At 32.4% G+C, this 21,417-nt stretch overlaps 1 pseudogene; it reads right to left on the minus strand.

Moving 5' to 3' along the window:
• Nucleotides 1-487: 487 nt before the first annotated feature.
• LOC114180277 lies at nt 488-2,766 on the minus strand (annotated as a pseudogene).
• Nucleotides 2,767-21,417: the final 18,651 nt, after the last annotated feature.

Here is a 21,417-nt window from a genome sequence, read left to right on the forward strand (position 1 = left end):
GATTAATAAATTATTTTTATTTCCTATATATATATATATATATATATATATATATATTAATAATAATAAAGTTTTTTATTTTTAAAAAGAAGTGGAAGGCTGCAATTTGATATAAGTTCAATAAAGTTTTTTATGTAAAATATAGAGTTGTGAAAATAAGTTAAATGCATGTTATTAAGATATAAAAGTAATTATGATCTAAATTGAGTTCAATTAGTTTTAGTTAAACTTTTAGTGACATAAATAAGTCTAGTCCAGCTCAATCGATAGACTTATCAACCTATTTTATATAATAACACAATCGGATGTATTATAATTTATATTTTTTTTATGTCAAATTACAACACTTAACATTGAAATTCAATAATACAATTTAAATGTTTATAGGATCCCTTTATTGACAACACCAATGAATGCCAAAGTATTGAGCCAAAATGAAAGCAACATCGATAATTAAATATATTATCATTCATATAGTAATGACTCGTAAGAAACAGACATGTGATAAAGTATGATAGTATTGTAACTTCATTATATTTTTCTTTTAACATATAGAAATCATCGACTTATTGGTATTTTAATACATAATGATAGCAGTAATGATAACAATAGTGAAAGCAGCAGTGTTTGATGTTGATGTTGAGTGATCCTTCTTATTCACCCTCTGCTGTGAATCCACCACAAGAGATTAGTTAAAGAGTTTCCACCATCAAAACCTGTAAGGTTTCTTATCTTGTGCAATGCACTTTCATGGTCATAAATCCCTTCAAGGGCATACACAAATCCCTTCCATCCTTCACCAACACCATCCCTATTCAAAGCTGGTAAAGTCCACTCCACAAGCTGTTTAACAAACTCAGCATTGGAGAAAATGGCTTCAGAAATAGGCACCAATGGTAAGAGCTGAATACCAAGCCTACACTCTTTCCACTCTGCAGGAGCAAACCATAGTCCAGTGTCTCTCTTGTTAGACCACAGAACTCCCATGATCCTGTTCTCTTCTGTGAACTCTTCCTCATATAAAGTCCCTTTCTCTTCCACATGCCACCACATTTTAGTCCCCAGAATCACCAATGCTGTTAGTGTTGATCCAAGGGAAACAAGATGAGCATCACCATATGCCAGACCCATCAAAGCAGCAGAGTAATATGCACACACAGCCTCACTTGTGCTCTCTTGGTTCCTTCCATCTGTGAACTCAGTTAACCCCCCAGCCCAAGAGTGAAGCACATAAGGGTCAAAACACCTCAAACGTGTGTAATTGGAGTTACTTTTTGTGTCCAAGTTCATGAAGTCTTGCACAAGGGAATAGGCTTCAGCCTTGTACTTTCTACCCCAGCCTTCATCAAACTTAGTGACCACTGCAATTCCATAAAGAAAATACCCCAAATGGTAGTGATGATCATTGTAAATACCAAATCCAAAATCACCACCTCCATCATTGGACCCTTGTTGGGTAATAATGCCACCCCATTTCTTATCATGTAGAAATCCATTCCCTTTCAAAGTTCCCTCCAACCATGGCTCAATGGTTTCCTTCAAAAACCTTATAACCATTGGAATCACATCAGGGTAGCACAGCTCCTCAGCAATCAGTGCCAACCTTGCAGCCCTTGCAACCAACTTCCCATAAAAATAGGACCTGGTTTCTGTTATTGATGAAGAGTTTAAGCCATCAACATCATTAGAAAGGGCTGAAACAATTTCATCATGGGATTCTTCTTTCACTCCATTGGTTGATTGCCATGTTACAAAAACGGGATCTGTTTTCAACACCCATGAATTCCCAACAACACCGACAACATCCCCATCAATGCTTCCATACTTAAAATCTTCAAGAACAGTGACATCATTGTCTGCATTAGACAGAAGCTGAACATGGAGAGGGTGAGCCAAGAGAAGCAAATCCCCTGACCCTTTCTTCTCCCACTTATACTCCACACAAAAGGGTTCTCTGAATTTAGCTTCACCTGACACGGGGTAACAAGAACTGAACTTGTCAAGAACCGCCTCGTGTTTTGAATCAGAATCAGGCAGCAAGGCTATCCGGACTATGCCAGAAAATGCATGAGAAGTGATTTCAGAAAGAGTGTGGCTCAAAGTGATGGGGGAGGAAGCATAAAGGATCCATGTTTGACCATTGTTGAACTGAAAGGTGTGCTTGGTGTGAGTATTGTTTGAAGAGAATGAGAGAATGGAATGGATGGTGGTGATGGAAAGAGGGGTTGGTTGGGTGACAGAAACAGTCAAAAAGGGGCTTCCCCTAACAAGTAGGAAGCTAAGATTGGAAGAAGGGATATCCAAAGTGACACTGAGATCACTGTAGGAGGAGATAACGTGTTTGCCACTTGAACCTTGCTTGGATGAGATGGTTAGATCAGCATTGAAGACTTGGTATATGACAGCAGAACTCACTTGGCGAGAAGGATATGAGAGAGAGAGGGAAGAGTTGGAGGATTTGATGAGGTAAGGGTGAATGTATTCAGGTTGGTCACCATTTTTTAGGACAAAGTTTTGGAAAAAGAGTTCGTGGGGAGTGGTTTTGAGAGAAGGGTTGAGGAGAAGAATTCAGAGGGATCAGGAAGAACAGTGGATTGTGCCTCTGGGAAGATGAAATGAGTTTTGTTTTGCTTAGCCATTGCTGGTTCTGAAGATGGTGGAACTGGTGTTTGGTTGTGTTGTGGTGATGGTGAAGGCTTGAATGGTGTGATGTATATATGGGTTTTGGAGAGCATGAGGTGAATGTACTTGTTGGGTTCCTTAGAGTTGGTGTGTTTTCATTATTGGCGGCTACTCTATCAACAAGCTGGTTAATTATTAAAGTGTTATGAGTAGGAAAGTGCGATTTGGATTTTGGATTTTTGGGATACTTTGTGGATAGTTGACCATAGTTTATTGATTTCGTGAACTGGCTTTTGGTGCAAGTTGAGGTGCAAGGTTTATCTTGGTGTGTTGATGATGATGTTAGAGAGGATCAATGATTCTAAATTTGAGATGAACGGTGGAAGGGTGTGAGTAAAGAGTATTTAATGATTGATTCAAAGGAAGTGAAACTTGGGAAGAAAGGTGAGTGAGTGTGACTATGTCAAGAAGAAAAACAGAAGTTTCTCAATGGGAACATACCAAATTCAGATGCAAAAGTAAAAAATTCAGTACCTCACATAAATGCAGATATATGTGCAGACAGTTGGAAAATTTGAATATATAGACACAAATTAGGGTTCAATACACATGAATTATATACATGAATTATATACAGAGATGTAAACGGGGCGGGTAGGGTACGGATAGTAGCTCCCCTGTACCCTACTCGTTGGATAAATATCCGTCCCGTATCCGTACTCATATTTGTCGAGTATCCGTTATGCGGGTACCCATATTTTTTTTTTCATATCTACGAGTATCTGCGGGTATTTATAAAATTATTTAGAAAGTAAATATTTAATCATAAATTCAAATAAAATACATCACTGTCATAAATTTTAGATAAAGTTCAAACAAACTCAAATCCATATAATGTTAGTTTTGAAATGGTTGAAAAGTCAAGAAGGGGGGTTGAATTGGCTAGTTAAAATTTAGGCTATTTTTACAAACTAAAAACCTCCTTTAATTGAATAAAATAGATCACCAAGTTAGGATGAAAATAGTACTGAACTATACATTTTCAATCGATCAAAAACAGAGTTAACAGATTGATTTTACTAAACAGATTCTGTTATGGTATAATCAATCGATTGAAACTGAAAAACAATCGACTGAAATACTGGGAAAAATGCAGAAATGTGAATTTGAATTTTAAACCAGAAACAATGCTCAAGAATGATCAAGATCAATTCCAAATGATTTTACAAACATGTTCAATGCTTCAGATACTATGAAAACATGCAAGAACATGAAAAAGATGATTAAAACACTAGTTCTTGAAACTTTAAAATGAAAATGCAAGAGAGAAAGGATAGAGAAGAGAGGACACCACGAATTTTTTTACTGGTTCACTCAAACCTGAGCTAGATCCAGTTTGTCAAGGCAACCTGAACTTGACTTTGCACTATTTCAAAAGTTTTACAAAGAATCCACCCTTACACTTCCAAAATATGCAAAAACACCACAAAAGACTCTTGAATCACACAAGAATCACACCAGCACAACAAGAACCCTCTTGCAGACCTGGAAAACCACTAGGCACACACACAAAGCTTGAGAAAGATCAAATCTTAGTGGTAGCACAACCTTGCCTACCACAAACCACTTTCTCCAAGCTTCAAACCAAGCCAAAAGCTTCAAGAATTGATCCAAGATCAATCTTCAACAGCTGCAACACCTATGATCACGAAGGAGAGAGTTTCCACACGTTTCCAGAACCAAATCGTGCTCTAAAATGATCAACATACCTCTCTTTCGAAAATCACAGCTTTTATAGTCAAACTGTTAGGAAATTCAACAGGTTGATTTTCAGATCAATCGGTTGATTTCACTTAACTTAAGTGAAATCAGTTGATTAAAAACTAAATCAACTGATTGAATTTGTTGCAGTTTAAGACTACTGCAGCCAACCTTTTAACCTGTTAAAAAGTCATTCAACAGATTAAAAGAGACATTTTAACCTGTTGAAAACCATTCAACAGATTAAAAACACACAAAAGACCAAACTACATCTAATTAATGTTTTAAGGTCTACAACATGAATTACAAACTACAAGCACACTTTCTTAATGATGTAAGTACATGGAGAGCACACATTCTAGCCTTGATCACCATGGATATCATCAAATCTCCTTTCCTTTATCAATGTAGACTTCATTCCAATGTTTATGGCTTCAAGATAGTTCAAAAGAGCTTCATTCAATCTTCATCAAATCTTCAAGAAGCAAACCACCTTGGCTTCTCATGTCAACATATACGTCCAAATAATTTATAAAAATAAATATAAAATGATGTTCAACACAATGAAAATTCTTTAATTAGTGTTTTGATCAACAAGTCCATTTTCTTCAATTGATTCCTAAAAAATAATTAAATAATAAACCTCAAGTGTCACGTGTCAAGTATTCTTATTTTGATTTCATCATTTGACAACAAGCATACCATAAATGTCACTATTTATATAGGGTTTGATGTATATGCCCAATTTCTAAGAAGGGGAAGAGAGGAATGTGAAGGAGTGTACTTGGAAGAAGACAACGTACCAATACTTGAAACTAGAAGGATGAAAATAGAAGACAAGACAAAATGTGAAGCTTAGAAAAAATTAGCTCATAATGTTTTTTACTAATATATATATATATATATATATATATATATATATATATATATATATATATATATATAATATTTGTATTTTGTATTTATTGGAAATGTTGGATTATCAGATTGTGAGTAGCTTCTCCTCTATCCTACCGCTAGATAAATATATGTTCTGTATCCGTACTTATATTTGTACATGTATCTATTGTGTGGATATCTGCAAATTTTTTTAATATCTATGAATACCCACGAGTATTTTTGTGAATTAAAGTTTAACGGGTACGGGGTATCCATGGGTACAGATACTATGATACCCGTACCCGCTCCATTAATATGTGGGTATCAAAAATACTCGTACCCGCAGGTAGCGGATATTCATTTTTAATATATGTTTCTTACCCATTGCGGGTTTTATCCGCAGATACCCGTGGGTACGAATATTTTTGACATCCCTAATCATATAGCTGTGGAAATTTAGTTGGCGGCCCAAAATAAATTAATCTTGGAAAAGTCTTATCATCTTTATTTAATTGAATTTAATTGGATCCCATCTAATCTATTTTTTTTTATTGAATATCGGTCTAACATATTATAATCGGATTGAGTAATTTGAAAAATCATTATTTATTAAAGAAAATTTTTCAAGTAGATATTTATTTAATAATTAAAATTGTCAATGGTATTGTAATATTACTTGTATCTTTTATTATATATAATTGTGAAGTTGAGTTTTTCATAACGAAAATATTTTTTAATAATTAAATTTTGAGAATTTTTTTTTACAACTTAAAGGTACTTATTTTAAGTGGTTTTTATTTTTTTATTTTTTTTATATTTTAAATTCATTTAGAAGATATCAAAAAATTATCAAAATTTAGTTAGCAAATATTATTATCCTTTTCATAAACATGTTAAGAAATTGAATGTTTAATGGTGTTGACAAGATAAATCGATCCAACCCACAAAAGTATAACTAAATTGGACAAGATCAAAGATCATGGTTTACTCAGATTTGTAAGCATCCTGACTGAGGCCTAAACATATCAACGAAGACCTCCGTATGTATGGACTTCTTTTATTGTTTTTCAATTTTTTTTTCAAATAATATAATTATTATTATTATATTTGTATAAATAAGTTTAAGATATGCATATTTAACTATTATAATTATATATAACATGTAAGTGTGATATAGAAATAAAAAATTGAAAAATGTAAAAAAAAAATCATATTATTATATGGTAATATATATTAAAAACAATATATCTAGACATTTTTCATATTGAAATGGATAATAAGAGTTAAATTGGTCCATGATTATGGATTAAAGAAATTATTTTATATAATGTTTGGATAAATAAATGATTTAAATGAGTATTTGTTGTGATTAATGTAACAATCTTTTCCGTTGCCCTTCACCATCTCTCATTCTTGACTGTTCGTTTCTTTCATCCATGGAATGATAGTTTCTGAGATTATGTTTGACCAATGCAAAAATGTTCTAGTGATAAAAAACTTGTCTATGGGCTAAAGTCTTACTCAATTAGACTCACAACACCAAATGATAAAACTATTATATTATTATGTTTTATCAATGCAAACATGCATCTTAATGAATAAATTTAGTGACATAAAATTTACATGTGGACTAAAGTCTTACTCAATTAGGTTCATCTAACCAAAAGATAAAACTATTATACTATGTTCCTTTTCTATATTTCTGTTCAAACTTTGAGAAATATAATCCAATATTTCATCCTAATTAATGATATAGATATTAGAAAATTCATGTAGGTAAAATTTCATGATATCACATATAAATTAATGTTTATTACGTGAGTATAAATATCAATCAATAATTCATTAAAATATATCCACCGTTCAAACCTTTAAATAAATATTTACATCAAAATTATTTATAACACAATAATAATATACAAGATATAATTTATATATTAAATACAAAAATTGATAGTACGTACAAAAATTTATATGGATAAAAATTCATCACATCACATAATGTTTAGTACATGAATATAAATATTTATCAATAATTCATTAAAATATATCCACCATTCAAATATTTAAATAAATATTTACATCAACATTATTTATAATGCAATAATAATATTCATTATATAAATTAAATATACTATAATTTAAACATATAATTCATATATTAAGTACAAAATTTGATAGTACGTACAAAAACAAATAGGAGATTGTTTTCTTTGATTTAGTACTTTAATCAAAAGGATTTAAAAAAAAAATCATATGTCAAAATTCTTAATGAACCGGTACAGTAATTCAAATAAAAGGATTATTTGATCATCAAACCATAAAATTTTTGCCGTTAACATATGGATATAAACAAAATTATATACTCCTCATTTTTTTTTATTTTGACAAAATAAAAGGTACATTTTTAGTTAATCTTCCACCTCAAAATAATCAACATACCCACTGTCTAGAAAATATGGTGTCAATTGCCATAAGCAAGTGACAACGTTCCACATTATATCAGTACACAAAACAAATATTACATTCCTTATAGCGATTCCGATAAATTCTTGAAGGGCCACAATGTCGGTGATCCAATATTTTTTGTACTTATTACAACAACGACCAATAATGGTTAGTGTCACCTCATGACGACATCTTCAACATCAATAATATTAGGTTTGACATCAAACACAAAGAAAAAACACAATAAAGAATCCAAAAGGATAACCACGATAGATTCAAAACAAGGCAGAGGTATTGAACCTTGCTCTGATACAAATGTAAAAGTAATATGGAAAAGAAATAAGGACTAACATTTAGTCATTGCCATTGTCACGATAATCCTTTGATGTGTTTTTTTCGTTTCAAACCCTCACTTTCTAAACTTTGATGGTATAATGCAGAAGAGAGAAGATTTGATAACTAAAAGAACAAAACACATGTGAAGTTTATAAAGTTCTATGCCCATCATAGAAGAGATGCCATAATAAATTGTTCCCAATTATATGGGATTACAATATAAAAAATTATGCAACAATTATGAATTGATTGACAAATAGACCACATCTATGGAATTAATTGACCATGTCAATATCTCATATTATCCCACATATCACATATTTGAAAATTTTCCAACAAGTTATACATTGTATATTCTTCACTTTTTTGTATCGTCTATTCTTTGAATTTTGAGAGAGTTTACTTAACAATTAAGCTCATCTTATTTTATTAAATAGTCTATTGTTTACATTTTTCTACATTCTTTAAACAATGTTTCTCTTAAAATTAAATTTAAATTTCTAATTTTGATTAACTCAATCATTACTTAAAATAATTACATACAATGTATTTTATTTCAAATATATATAAATAGCTTAAATACATTTCTATTATAAAAACAACCAAAATATTATTATTTAATTTTATAAATAAAATTTTTATGTTAAATTGTATTTATATTTTTATAATCTCAAATTAATGTAATAAATATCTTATAATTTTTAAAATTCATATACATTACATGTGGACAATTTATGTAACAAACTCTATAGTGAAAATAAAACAACATTAAGGATTATAATTCTAGATTATGATAAAAATGTCAGTACAACTACAAAAAGCCCATTATCATTTTGATTTTGATATTATTATTGTAACATCCCAAAAATAGAGAGAAATTTTATCTCTAACGATCATACATTAATGATTCTTGAGAAAAGATTGATCACATGAATACAGAAGACATACATAAACAAATTTCATAGATGTAGGAATAGTCCACATCTAAAAATTTTCATTATAGAAGAAAAAAGAAGAAATTCAATACAAAATTTAATGTTGTCATAAATAGACTAGATACACAACATGAAATCGCTATTATACATAAGACCAAACACTCATATACTTTGTCTCTCCTTAAGAGTCTATCATTACTATAACCTGCAAGTTTGTTTGCTCACATCATAAAAGAGATCATCGCAAAATAAGTGTAAACAACCAACAAATAAGGAGGGTAAACTAATGCTAACATGAACATACATAAATACTTTATAACCCAATATCTCAACCAACCAAAACATAGCATTTAATGATCCAGTCATCAAACCATTCATAAATACATAAGCATAATATAATACTAGACTCGATATCCAAAATTATTCATTAACTCGGACTCCAAAAGTCATGCACATGTCACTTAATGAAATTAAAACCCTTAAAATGTCAAATGTTACATACAAGTAATAGAACTTGGTTTGCCCCTCTTCGTGATAGTGTAAATTCTCTATAGTTTCAAAGAAAAGAGGTCCTCGATCTTAGAACTAGCTATATGAACCTCCTTTTCACCACTTAGATCCCCTTCCTCTACACGAGTTTGTGAGTCTAGTAAAGTATAAGAATGACTTCAAGGAAAGTTCAGACCATTCTAGGAGGCCTGCATCAGGCGCCAGTTGTTGGCAAAAGCAATACAAGTCTAAATGCTGAAGCAAGATTTTGATGATGATAAAAGAAGCCTGAAAGTCATCTGGAAGTCAATATGAAGAACATGTGTTGTTGTGTTTAAAGCTATCTTGTAAAGTGTAATTAGAATAGTTAGAATCAATATTGTACAAGGAAATTCTGGTATTTCTCGAAAAATCAAAGTGATAATCGATTATCCTGGTCAGTTGGGTGCGACTGTTCATCTTTTTGACCTAATTTCTGGAACCCCTATTTAAGGAACCTCAGAGTTACTTCTCACTCACCTTTTTGAGAAGCTAGAGTGCTAATGTTGTGACTGCAAGAGAGTTCTCTGAGTGTTCTCAATAGAAGCTTTGAAAAACCTAGTATGGGTAGAGCGATAACTTTTCCTGAGAGGTGTTCTAGGAGATTGAGTGTTGCTGGTGTTGCTAGGAGATTGAAGTGGTTAAAGGCAAAAAGCAAAAGGAAGAAGAAGATTCGGATGACGATGAAAATCTTAGTCTTATGATTAAGAAGTTTACAAAATTCATGAAGGCCAAAGGTAAAAATCAATTCAAGAGCAACAAGAAGGATAATCAAGGATCATCCTCAAATTTCAAATGCTACGGATGTGGAGAATCTGGACACGTCAAGCTGATTGCCCAAATTCAAAGAAAAGTGAAGAAAAGAAGGGCAGAAAATTCTTTAAAAAGAAGGCATACATAGCATGGGAAGATAATGCCTCAAGCTCATCAAATTCTAGCGATTCTGAAAATGAAGAAGCAAATCTATGTTTGATGGCTAATCATGATGATTCTGACAGTGAGGTAAATTCTACTTGCTATGAAAATGACTATGATGATTTGTATGATGCTTTTCAACAATTACTTGTTAAATCTAGTAAATTGGATACTGCTCATAAAAAGTTAAAACTGATTTTAAATTTGAAAAATCTCTTGAAGAAGAAAATTTTTGAAAAATAAAATTTCAATATTAGAAAATAAAGAAAAAGAAACTGTTGAATGTGCTTCATGTAAAAGTTACATGTTTGATATATGTATTTTGGAAAAACATCTTGAAGATGCCTTAGAAAATAAAAACTGTGAAAAGTTTGATCTCAAGAAAATCCAAATAAGACCAAGCATGCTCATAATCATAATTTAAAAATAAAACTAAAAGAACTCGTAGAGTTTGGGTAGAAAAAGGAACATATCATTCTATGAATACATATGCATGTACTGCTACATGTTTTTATTGCATGAAAAAGGGTCATACTTCAAACAAATGCAATATTAAACATTTTGGTGTTCCTAATGGGAAGTATCATTGGGTGCCTGTTCATAAGTAGATATTTTTTTCTAACCCCAAGGACCCAAACAAGTTGTTGGGGACCTAAATGAATTGTTTCCTTATTTTGCAGATGACTTCTAAATCCAGAAGATCAATGTGGTATCTTGACAGTGGTTGTTCAAGACACATGACTGGAGACAAAAAGAAGTTTAAGAACTTTAAAAGAAAGGAACAAGGATTTGTCACTTATGGGGATAACAACAAGGGAAAAATACTTGGAACAGGTGATGTAGGTGGAGGAAATACTTTGGAGATCAAGGATGTACTATATGTGGAAGGACTAAAGCACAATCTTCTCAGTATAAGCCAATTATGTGATAAAGGACTCAAAGTAATATTTGAGAGTGACTACTGCACTATTCATCAAAAGGACTCCAAAGAAGTAACCTTAAAAGGTATGAGACACAATAACATTTACTTGATTGATCTTGATAATGCATCATCTAGTGATATAACTTGTTTGGTTGTTAAAGAAGAAAATCCTTGGTTATGGCATAAACGAGCTGCTCATATTAACATGCAACAATTAAACAAACTAATTTCTAAAGAATTAGTAATTGGATTGCCAAAAATAAAGTTTGAAAAAGATAAACTATGTGATGCATGTCAAAAAGGAAAACAAGTAAAATCTTCATTTCATTCAAAAAATGTGATTTCTACATCAAAACCTTTAGAACTTTTGCATATGGATTTGTTTGGTCCTTCAAGGACAAAAAGTTTTGGAGGAAATTATTATGCTCTTGTTATTGTTGATGATTACTCAAGATATACATGGACTTCTTTCTCACACTAAAAAGTGAGGCATTTAAAGCTTTTAAGAAATTTGCAAAAGTAGTTCAAAATGAAAAAGATTTGAAAATTAAAGTTTTAAGAAGTGATCATGGTGGAGAATTTCAAAATGAATTGTTTGAAAACTTTTGTGAAGAAAACGGAATTATGCATAATTTTTCTGCACCTAGAACTCCTCAACAAAATGGAGTTGTAGAAAGGAAAAATAGATCTTTAGAAGAATTAGCTCGCACAATGTTGAACGAATATGATGTGCCTAAATATTTTTGGGCTGATGCTGTGAGCACAGCTTGTTATGTATTAAATAGAATGCTCATTAGACCAATTTTAAAAATTACCCCCTATGAATTGTTTAAAGGAAGAAAGCCTAATGTAGCACATTTAAAAATATTTGGATGCAAATGCTTTGTTCTAAATAACGGAAAAGAAAATTTGGGTAAATTTGATTCTAAAGCGATGAAGCTATTTTCTTAGGATATTCATTAACTAGTAAAGCCTATAGAATTTTCAATAGAAGAACCTTGAATGTGGAAGAATCTGTGCATGTTGTTTTTGATGAAATTGTGGACCTTGAGGAGAACCCTCTTGAGTCAAATAAAACAAATGCAGGTGATGAAGAATATTTTAAAGAAGCTCTTGATGAGATGTATCTAAATGAAAATCCATTGAACCTGAAGATCTTGCCAAAAGCTGGAAATCACCTAGAGGATTGTCTCTGGAAAATGTCATTGGAGATATATCAAAGGGAGTAGTTACTAGAAATATGTCAAATTTCTGTATGACTGTTGCTTTTGTTTCACAGATAGAACCCAAAAGTGTAGAAGAAGCTCTTCAAGATGATCAATGGTGTATAGCAATGCAAGAAGAGCTGAATCAATTTGAAAGGAATGAAGTTTGGGAACTCATTCCTAGGGATGATTCACACCAAGTCATAGGAACAAAATGGGTGTTCAGAAACAAGCTGGATGAAGATGGAAACATCACTAAAAACAAAGCCAGACTTGTAGCAAAGGGATACAGACAAGAAGAAGGTATAGACTATGATGAGACATATGCTCCAGTTGCCAGGTTAGAAGCTATACGTTTACTTCTTGCCTATGCTTCTCTCATGAAATTTAAACTATATCAGATGGATGTCAAAAGTGCTTTCTAAATGGATTTATAAAAGAAAATGTGTATGTTGAACAACCACCTGGCTTTGAAGACTATAAGTTTCCTAATCACATTTATAAATTAAAGAAAGCATTGTATGGATTAAAACAAGCACCTAGATCTTGGTATGAACGATTAAGTACATTTTTGTTAGAAAATGATTTTGAAAGAGGTAAAATTGATTTAACTCTGTTTATTAAAAGAGTAAATGAGCATATTTTGCTAGTTCAGATTTATGTAGATGACATAATATTTGGGTCTACTGATAGTTCACTATGTAAAGGCTTTGCAAGCATAATGCAGGGAGAATTTGAAATGTCAATGATGGGAGAATTGACATTCTTTTTGGGTCTACAAATTAAGCAAATGGAAAATGGAACTTTCATTTCTCAATCTAAGGAAGCAAGTACTCCTATGGGAACCTCCTGCTATTTAGACAAAGATGAATCAGGAATAGAGGTAAATCAGACTATGTTTAGAGGCATGATAGGTTCTTTGTTGTATCTTACTGCAAGTAGGCCTGACATTATGCAATCTGTATATGTGTGTGCTCGTTTTCAAGCCAATCCAAAAGAATCACATCTTACTGTTGTGAAAAGAATTTTAAAATACTTAAAAGGAACTGCATGTTTTGGACTTTGGTATCCTTCAGGAGCATCTCCTATTTGATAGGCTATTCAGATGCTGATTATGGTGGTTGTAAAATAGATAGAAAAAGTACCAGTGGTACTTGTCACCTCTTAGGAAGTTCATTAGTCTCTTGGCACTCTAAGAAACAAGCTTGTGTGGCTTTGTCAACTACAGAGGCTGAATACATAGCAGTTGGAAACTGTTGTGCTCAAATTCTTTGGATGAAACAACAATTAGAAGACTATAATATCTTTCTAAATCATATACCTCTGAAATGTGATAATACCAGTGCTATTAACTTAACCAAAAATCCATAATGCACTCTAGGACAAAGCACATTGAAATAAGACATCATTTCCTAAGAGATCACATAATAAAGGGAATTGTGAGATAGAATACGTAGATACAAAGCATCAATTAGCTGATATCTTTACCAAACCTTTAGCTAAAGATAGATTTTATGAACTAAGAAGAGACTTAGGCATATTAGAGATCTCTTAAATTGCCAAAACTCAATTTCCTTCAAAAATCCGAAAAATAGCGTCAATAATCGATTATCAGTGTCAATAATCGATTATCAGCCACTCTTAAAATTCCAAACATTCTGGAATAATCGATTATTTGGGGCAATAATCGATTATCCTTAATTCTGAGCCAAATAAAAACTCTCTGGAATAATCGATTATCACTTAGGATAATCGATTATCAGCTCGTCAGGATTCATATTTTACACAGTTTTGAAACAATAATCGATTATCACCTTCTGATAATCGATTATTACACGTCGTTGGACCAAATAAATTTCAAAAACTAGCCGTTGTAACGGCTAGATTTGCATTAAAATCGTGTATATGGCCGTTGGAGACATTCTCTATAAATATTAGCCATTTTGGTCGCTGGTACACTCTTTTCTCACCTTCACACTCAAGAACCTCTCATTTTCTCAAAATTCTCAAAAACTCTCAAGCTTCCTCTCCTTTACCTCAACAATGGCTGAAGCTTCTCGTAGGAAGATTCCTACCCGCAGAAGGACTGCATCTCGTGCCTCTCAACCTTCAACTGCACCTAGTACTACTTCCATTGAAGGAGGATTTCAGATGAAGATAGAAGATCTGAATTCATCACATTATGGAAAGACAAGCCCCTTATCACTCCGAAATTCATCCAGTCTCAATGGTTTGTCAATCGCCATTTCACAATTCCTACTTTTCTTGCTGAACAAGGGTCAAATTCTTCACAGAGATGCAGGCACCTACTACCCATTTGGTACGAGCCTTCTACTTCAATTACAAATTCAGAGATGGAGTGGGTTTTACAAAGGTGAAAGGTGTTGACATATTCTGGATGATGATATTTGGGAAAATGTTGCTCAATTTCCCATTCATGATGGCACATCTCCAATCCTCACTGCTGGCATTGAAGGGTTCAACAGAATATTCGCTTATAGATCCTTTATGCGACGACCAGATCAAGAAATAGGCGCCAATTGCTAGCAGGACCTCTCAAAGTTGATGAGCGTCTACTTCACTATCTTATTGTTTGGATTTTATGTCCACGTGGTACAAATCACGCACAGTGCAGTGAAGCAGATCTTATGATCATCTATGCTATGCTCAATACATTCCTATCCATTGGCCAAGCATCATTCTTGACACCATGCTCAAAGCCAAGAGATTGCCTCAATATCCACTCCCGTATTCCTTGCTCATCTCTCGTATTTGTGAGTACAAAGGGGTAAACTCTGATGAACAATCTCATAAAACCACTGAGGCAAACAAAATTGCAGAAAACTCCTTGAAGCAGATGAAATTTATTCCTTTTGGGAATACCTACATTCACAAGGATGATATGCCTTCCTCGGACAATGAAGAAGAAGAGAATCCTCCCACTGCTCCTATTCCTCCTGTTGACACAAATATTGGATCATCCAGTGGTGTTGGTGGCTCATCCTCTTCTTTAGAGGATCACATTTTAAACCTAAACTAGAGACTTGAAGAATTCTTTCTTCTCTCCACTCCCGACATGAAGAAGTCACTGGCTTAATTAGAGGACTAGATTCTAGGATTTCTAATTTAGAACATAAGTTTGATAAATATGATGAAGATGATGACATGAGTCAAGACTTTTAAAAGTCTACATCATAGTTATTTTTTTATTGCTATTGTAAATGTTTTCCAGTTTATTATTTCTTAATAAAAGTCTATTTTATTGTTTACAATTGTCTAATTGAGGGGGAGCTTCTCTATTAAAATTTTTTTCATATGATCAAAACAGGGGAGAAAAAGTTTAAAAGTTTAAACCAAACAATGCTACTAACAAATCTACTTGTAAGATATTTTGATTGCAGATACTTTAAACATATTGTTTTGATCATCATCAAAAAGGGGGAGATTGTTGGCAAAAGCAATACAAGTCTAAATGTTGAAGCAAGATTTTGATGATGATAAAAGAAGCCTGAAAGCCATCTGGAAGTCAATATGAAGAACATGTGTTGTTGTGTTTAAAGCTATCTTGTAAAGTGTAATTAGAATAGTTAGAATCAATATTGTACAAGGAAATTCTGGTATTTCTCGAAAAATTAAAGTGATAATCGATTATCACTTAGGATAATCGATTATCCTGAGCTAAACCATTTTTTTCAAGAAAGCACTGGAATAATCGATTATCACCTCTGATAATCGATTATTTGTTCAAAATTTGTTTTTCATAAAACACACTGGAATAATCGATTATCACTAGTGATAATCGATTATCTTGGTCAGTTGGGCGTGACTGTTCACTTTTTGACCTAATTTCTGGAACCCTATTTAAGGAACTCAGAGTTACTTCTCACTACCTTTTTGAGAAGCTAGAGTGCTAGTGTTGTGACTGCAAGAGAGTTCTCTGAGTGTTCTCAATAGAAGCTTTGAAAAACCTAGTGTGGGTAGAGTGATAACTTTTCCTGAGAGGTGTTCTAGGAGATTGAGTGCTGTTGTTGTTGCTAGGAAAGCTAAGGTCAAGGTTCTCTGTGTGATTCAGAGAAAGGTGTTCATCTCTTTCATCTCTTGTGTGATCAAGAGAGGTGTTTTCTTTCCTTACTCTTTTACTATCTGATTGTAAATCTGTTATTTGTTAGTGATTTAGTTAATCTCGTTTTTGAGAGATTAACAACTGGACGTAGGGTCTTTTGATCCGAATCAGTATAAATACTTTGTTCAATCTTCTTCTCTATCTCTTTATTTCATCTATTATTGTGTTTAAAGAAATCAATATTTGATTTAATCAATAAATTTTGTAAAAATTTTAAAGTATTAATTTTATTACTCAAAACCAATTCACCCCCTCTTGGTTTTTGTCCAAACGCTTAAACATTCCGCTGCGCTATACCAACACCAGATACATGGGGTCGGGGGTTGCTTCTGCTGATATGAAAATTTGCCCTATTTCAACTTTATTTCTTGAAGGAAAATGGATCTTTGGCAGTTTGGGACGTGATTCTCACTTTTGGAGGTCTGCTAGGGCTTGTGGGAACCATCCCTTCTTCCTCCTTGTATCTTCATCTTCTTCCATCTTCCATTTCCTAATCTTAGGCTCTCCATGACAATGGAGAGCTAAACCTATTTTGTTGAGGGTAGATGTAACCACTAAACTCTCTTATATTTTGAAAATGCTTTGAATATATATATGCCTATTCCATTAAATGCTAGTATTCTTATTTCCTTGCTTAAAGTTTGCTTTGTTTGATCACCCATTGCATGATACTTGGTTCATTGGGTGTTGGAAAATATCTTTTGAAACCTAGAAATGAAACAAGATACCTAATGGAGCTTGTGTCTAAAAATACAGCTTAATCCATTGGTTGTCTTAAACCTAAGTTCATAAAGCAGGTTTGTTTGTTAAGGGCTTAAGGAATTGACTCTCAATATGGAAACATATGTTCATTCTACTAAGGGATTAGAGTAGACTTGTGGGTTGCAATTAGTATATTAATGGAGAGGGGGTGAGTTTTTATATGCATAAGAGTGAAGTTGGTGAAATCTAACCCTAACAATAACATTCCTATAATTTCTTGTCTTTTCCACTATCTAAGTGTCTTAACTATCAAAGTTCACCTTTCACTTGTTTATACACAAATTTACTTTCTTGCAAAAACTAAAATTATGGATTTATTCTTTATTTTAAAGTAGTTATTAATTGTGTGATTATTTGGTACACGAGTCTCTTGTCAAATAATATCCTAGTCTTACCGGTTACTACTTAATGCAATGAAAAACTATTTTGTTTCTATATACGGATGTAATCAGTGGACAACGTCTTTTGAATATCCTCAAGGCATATAATGACAATTTTCAACTCATAAAGTCTAATACATTTATAAGGATATATATATATATATATATATATATATATATATATATATATATATATATATATATATATATAATTAAATCTGTTAGGGCCATTATAGTATTAGCTAAAATATTAAAGTGATCTAATTAGTCAAATTTAGGGCTAAGAGCACACACACACACATTCTAATTTGATGAGGGACCAATAAAAAAATAACCAACAAAGGTTACATAAAGGGTTATGGCTCGATCTGTAAGCATGTACGTTATATTCCTCTTTCGTTCTCTTCATCCACATCAGAAGAGAAAATCAAGAGGGAACCTTCAGGTGTTTTACGATTGGAAGATCAAATACTAATTTCATCTCCGTTGTTCTCAATGGCCAATCCAATATGCTTCCGTATATCGTTCTTTGAGGTTGTGGGAATTATTCTTTTGATTAAAGAGTTTTGTTGCTCTTTTATGATTAACATTATTTGATTCATATTATAATAGAGGACTTGTACAACACCTCAAGTTATACAAAACTTGCGTTGAATGCTAAGATCACAATTTTGACAATATTTATTACACTATTTGACACATTTTTGCTTCAATGTTAATTAATAAATATGATTGAAACGTTAAATAAAGTTAATAAAATTTGATTAAAAGAACTAAATTCATACATTTCTAAAGTTGAAAGACTTTTTTATTGGGCCAAAAGAAACTAAAAATATATTTAACACTAAAAATAAAGACAAAATAGTTAATTGTATTCTTTTGCCGTCATGTGTGCATTAAGTCATGTGGACCAATTGATTTACTTTTTTTAGCTTGCTTAAGTTGATAAAAAATAACATGTTTACTCTTGAAGAAGAAATATTGAAAAAATAAATAAATAAACACGCAAAAAGAATGAAATGTTGGTAAAATTTTGTCTTCTAAATTGCATAAAAAAACGAGGAAAGTGAATAAATATAACAGTTTACTTCATTAAATATATAAGTATAAAATAATATTTTCAAAGATACTCAATTTGTAAATAAATATTTAAAATAAATATAAAAATAATAAATGAATAAAATTAACTAACTTAAATTTTAGGTTTAAACATTATTTTGATCTTTTTATTTTTCGGTTCTTACCATGTATTTTTAGTTTTTTTTTTCAATCAAGTTCTAATGTTTATTAAGCTTATTGAATTAAGTCTTTTTTTTTTCCGTCGTTTAAATGGTTAACGACATGTGAACAATATATGTCATGTATTAGTTGGTAAATTTTTGTTATTTTTTAATTTTTTCTTAATTTTAAAAATGATTGTTCGTTTGGATTGTGTCACATGATAGTGACAGTGTCACATGACAATGTCAGTGCTTTATATTCAGTTTAGTCCTAATTTTCTTTTAAAATAAAATAGTTTTTGTAAGACTTACTTTCTGTCTTAAAAACATTTTGGACCTAGTGTTATTAAATGGCCTAGGGTCAGCCCATTTCTTACCCCCAAGACCCCCCTTCCAGCCATTCACTTCCTATTCTGTCTTCTTTTTCAAACAGTTCACCTTCCTTCTTGGTGGATGTCCTTGGTGGAGAAGTGGAAGGAGATCCATGGAGAATGCTTAGGATGAGTGGAGAGGCAGCGGAATTGGAGAAGGAGATGAAGCTTGCTCTCGAAAATGGAAGATTGGTGAAGATGAAGAGAAGAATTGGAGCTATGATATGCAAGGTGGCTAAAGGAAATGAAGGATAAGGATAGCCAAGTTTGCTCTCAAATAAGAGTGCTCAGAAATAGCCATTGTACTCATTGCAATTTTGTGCCAAATTAGGGAATAAATTCCACTTCTAATGAAGGAAAACTCAAAGCAATATAGAGTACACAATTAAGCAATCAATTAGAATAACAAAGAGCACTTAAAAACAGAGAAAAACACATAAAACAACAATGAAATAGTGGATATCAAAAACTACAGTTCCAAAAAATGGAAACATCAGCCTCATCATTCACGATTTATCATTTTTTTATATTGAACATTTTTATATGCTTTTTTTTCGTTTGAATGTTAGCTAAATGAGGCAAAAATCAGATTGAAATTTGGTGCACGCAGTTACTAACGATAAATCAAAAACAAAGACTGTGCGTTCAGTGATTTAATGGAAAATAGAGGAAAACTGGAGCATAAATGCTCTCTGAAATTATGTAAGATGTTCTATGGAAATTCAAGGTGAATGAACTTGATTATGATCTAAAATCAAGTATGAATCATAGAAGAACATCTTAAGCACTCAAAAGCACAATCCAATCAGTGAAATGGAAGAAAAATAGTGAGACAATTGCCTTACACATCCACAAGCATCACTTGAAGTTCATAGCTCATTTTGTGTGATGTAGGACTTGGTTCTCATCAAGCAAGTACAAAATTCAGTAATATGAACGAAAATAAAAATGAATTAAAGTGCTTAAACATGACTTTAGACAAAACACAATATAATGAACTAAAAATTAAAAGATGCATTGATTAAAATGAAGAAAAACAGTAATGAATCAAAGAACAAGTGTTGGAAAACAGAAAATGGAACCTAAAAACACATTTACACCAATGAAGCAAGGAGTACTACAAGATGAATCAATGGGGATTCATGTAGTCTCAATGTTAAACGATGGAAAACAATAAGAACTGAAAAAAACAACAACAAAATTTGAAGAAGGCAATGGAGAAGAAGAGAACAACATGGAAATTAAAGACAAACACAAATATGGACCAAGAACCTTACCCAAACCAAGAGATGGATGCAGAAAAGACTTGGATGGCTCTAGATACCAATTGATGGATGTCCTTGGTGGAGAAGTAGAAGGAGATCCATGGCGAATGCTTAAGATGAGTGGAGAGGTAGCGGAATTGGAGAAGGAGATGAGGTTTGCTCTCAAAAATGGAGAATTGGTGAAGATGAAGAGAAGAATTGGAGCTATGATATGGAAGGTGGCTAGAGGAAATGAAGGAGAAGGATAGCCAAGTGTGCTCTCAAATAAGAGTAGAAGGAGTGGAGTGCTCTCAACAACTATGCTTCTACTTTGCAAATTCAAGAGTAACCCTTACATGTGCATAGGAAGCTATCATTTATAGTAGATTAGCTTCCTTAATGCAATTCAAATTAAGCACAAATGTAATGGAGATGTAGCTTGAAGAGTAAGCTGAATTCTTGGTCGTGTGATATAGGTGATGAGGTATGATGGCGCCAAGTGGCATGTCACACACTCCTTGCCATTGTCACACTCTCCTTGTTGTGGTCATGCTTTGCTTGCTTATCTCCATATTTAGAACATTACCAAGGATTCTCGACCAAGAAGGAAATTGGGCTTGGCCCAATTTTATGCACCATGTAATCACAAGTGTTCTAGCTTATTTATTGAAAGCAAAGCTTAAACAATGGCCCAATTTAAATCTAGACTACGTCTTCCATGCATCAAGTCATATTTTGGAGATTTCATTTGCCCGTGTGAATAAAG

This window comes from Vigna unguiculata, chromosome 4 (assembly GCF_004118075.2).
Source record: "Vigna unguiculata cultivar IT97K-499-35 chromosome 4, ASM411807v1, whole genome shotgun sequence".
In the NCBI taxonomy this organism is placed as follows: Eukaryota; Viridiplantae; Streptophyta; class Magnoliopsida; order Fabales; family Fabaceae; genus Vigna; species Vigna unguiculata.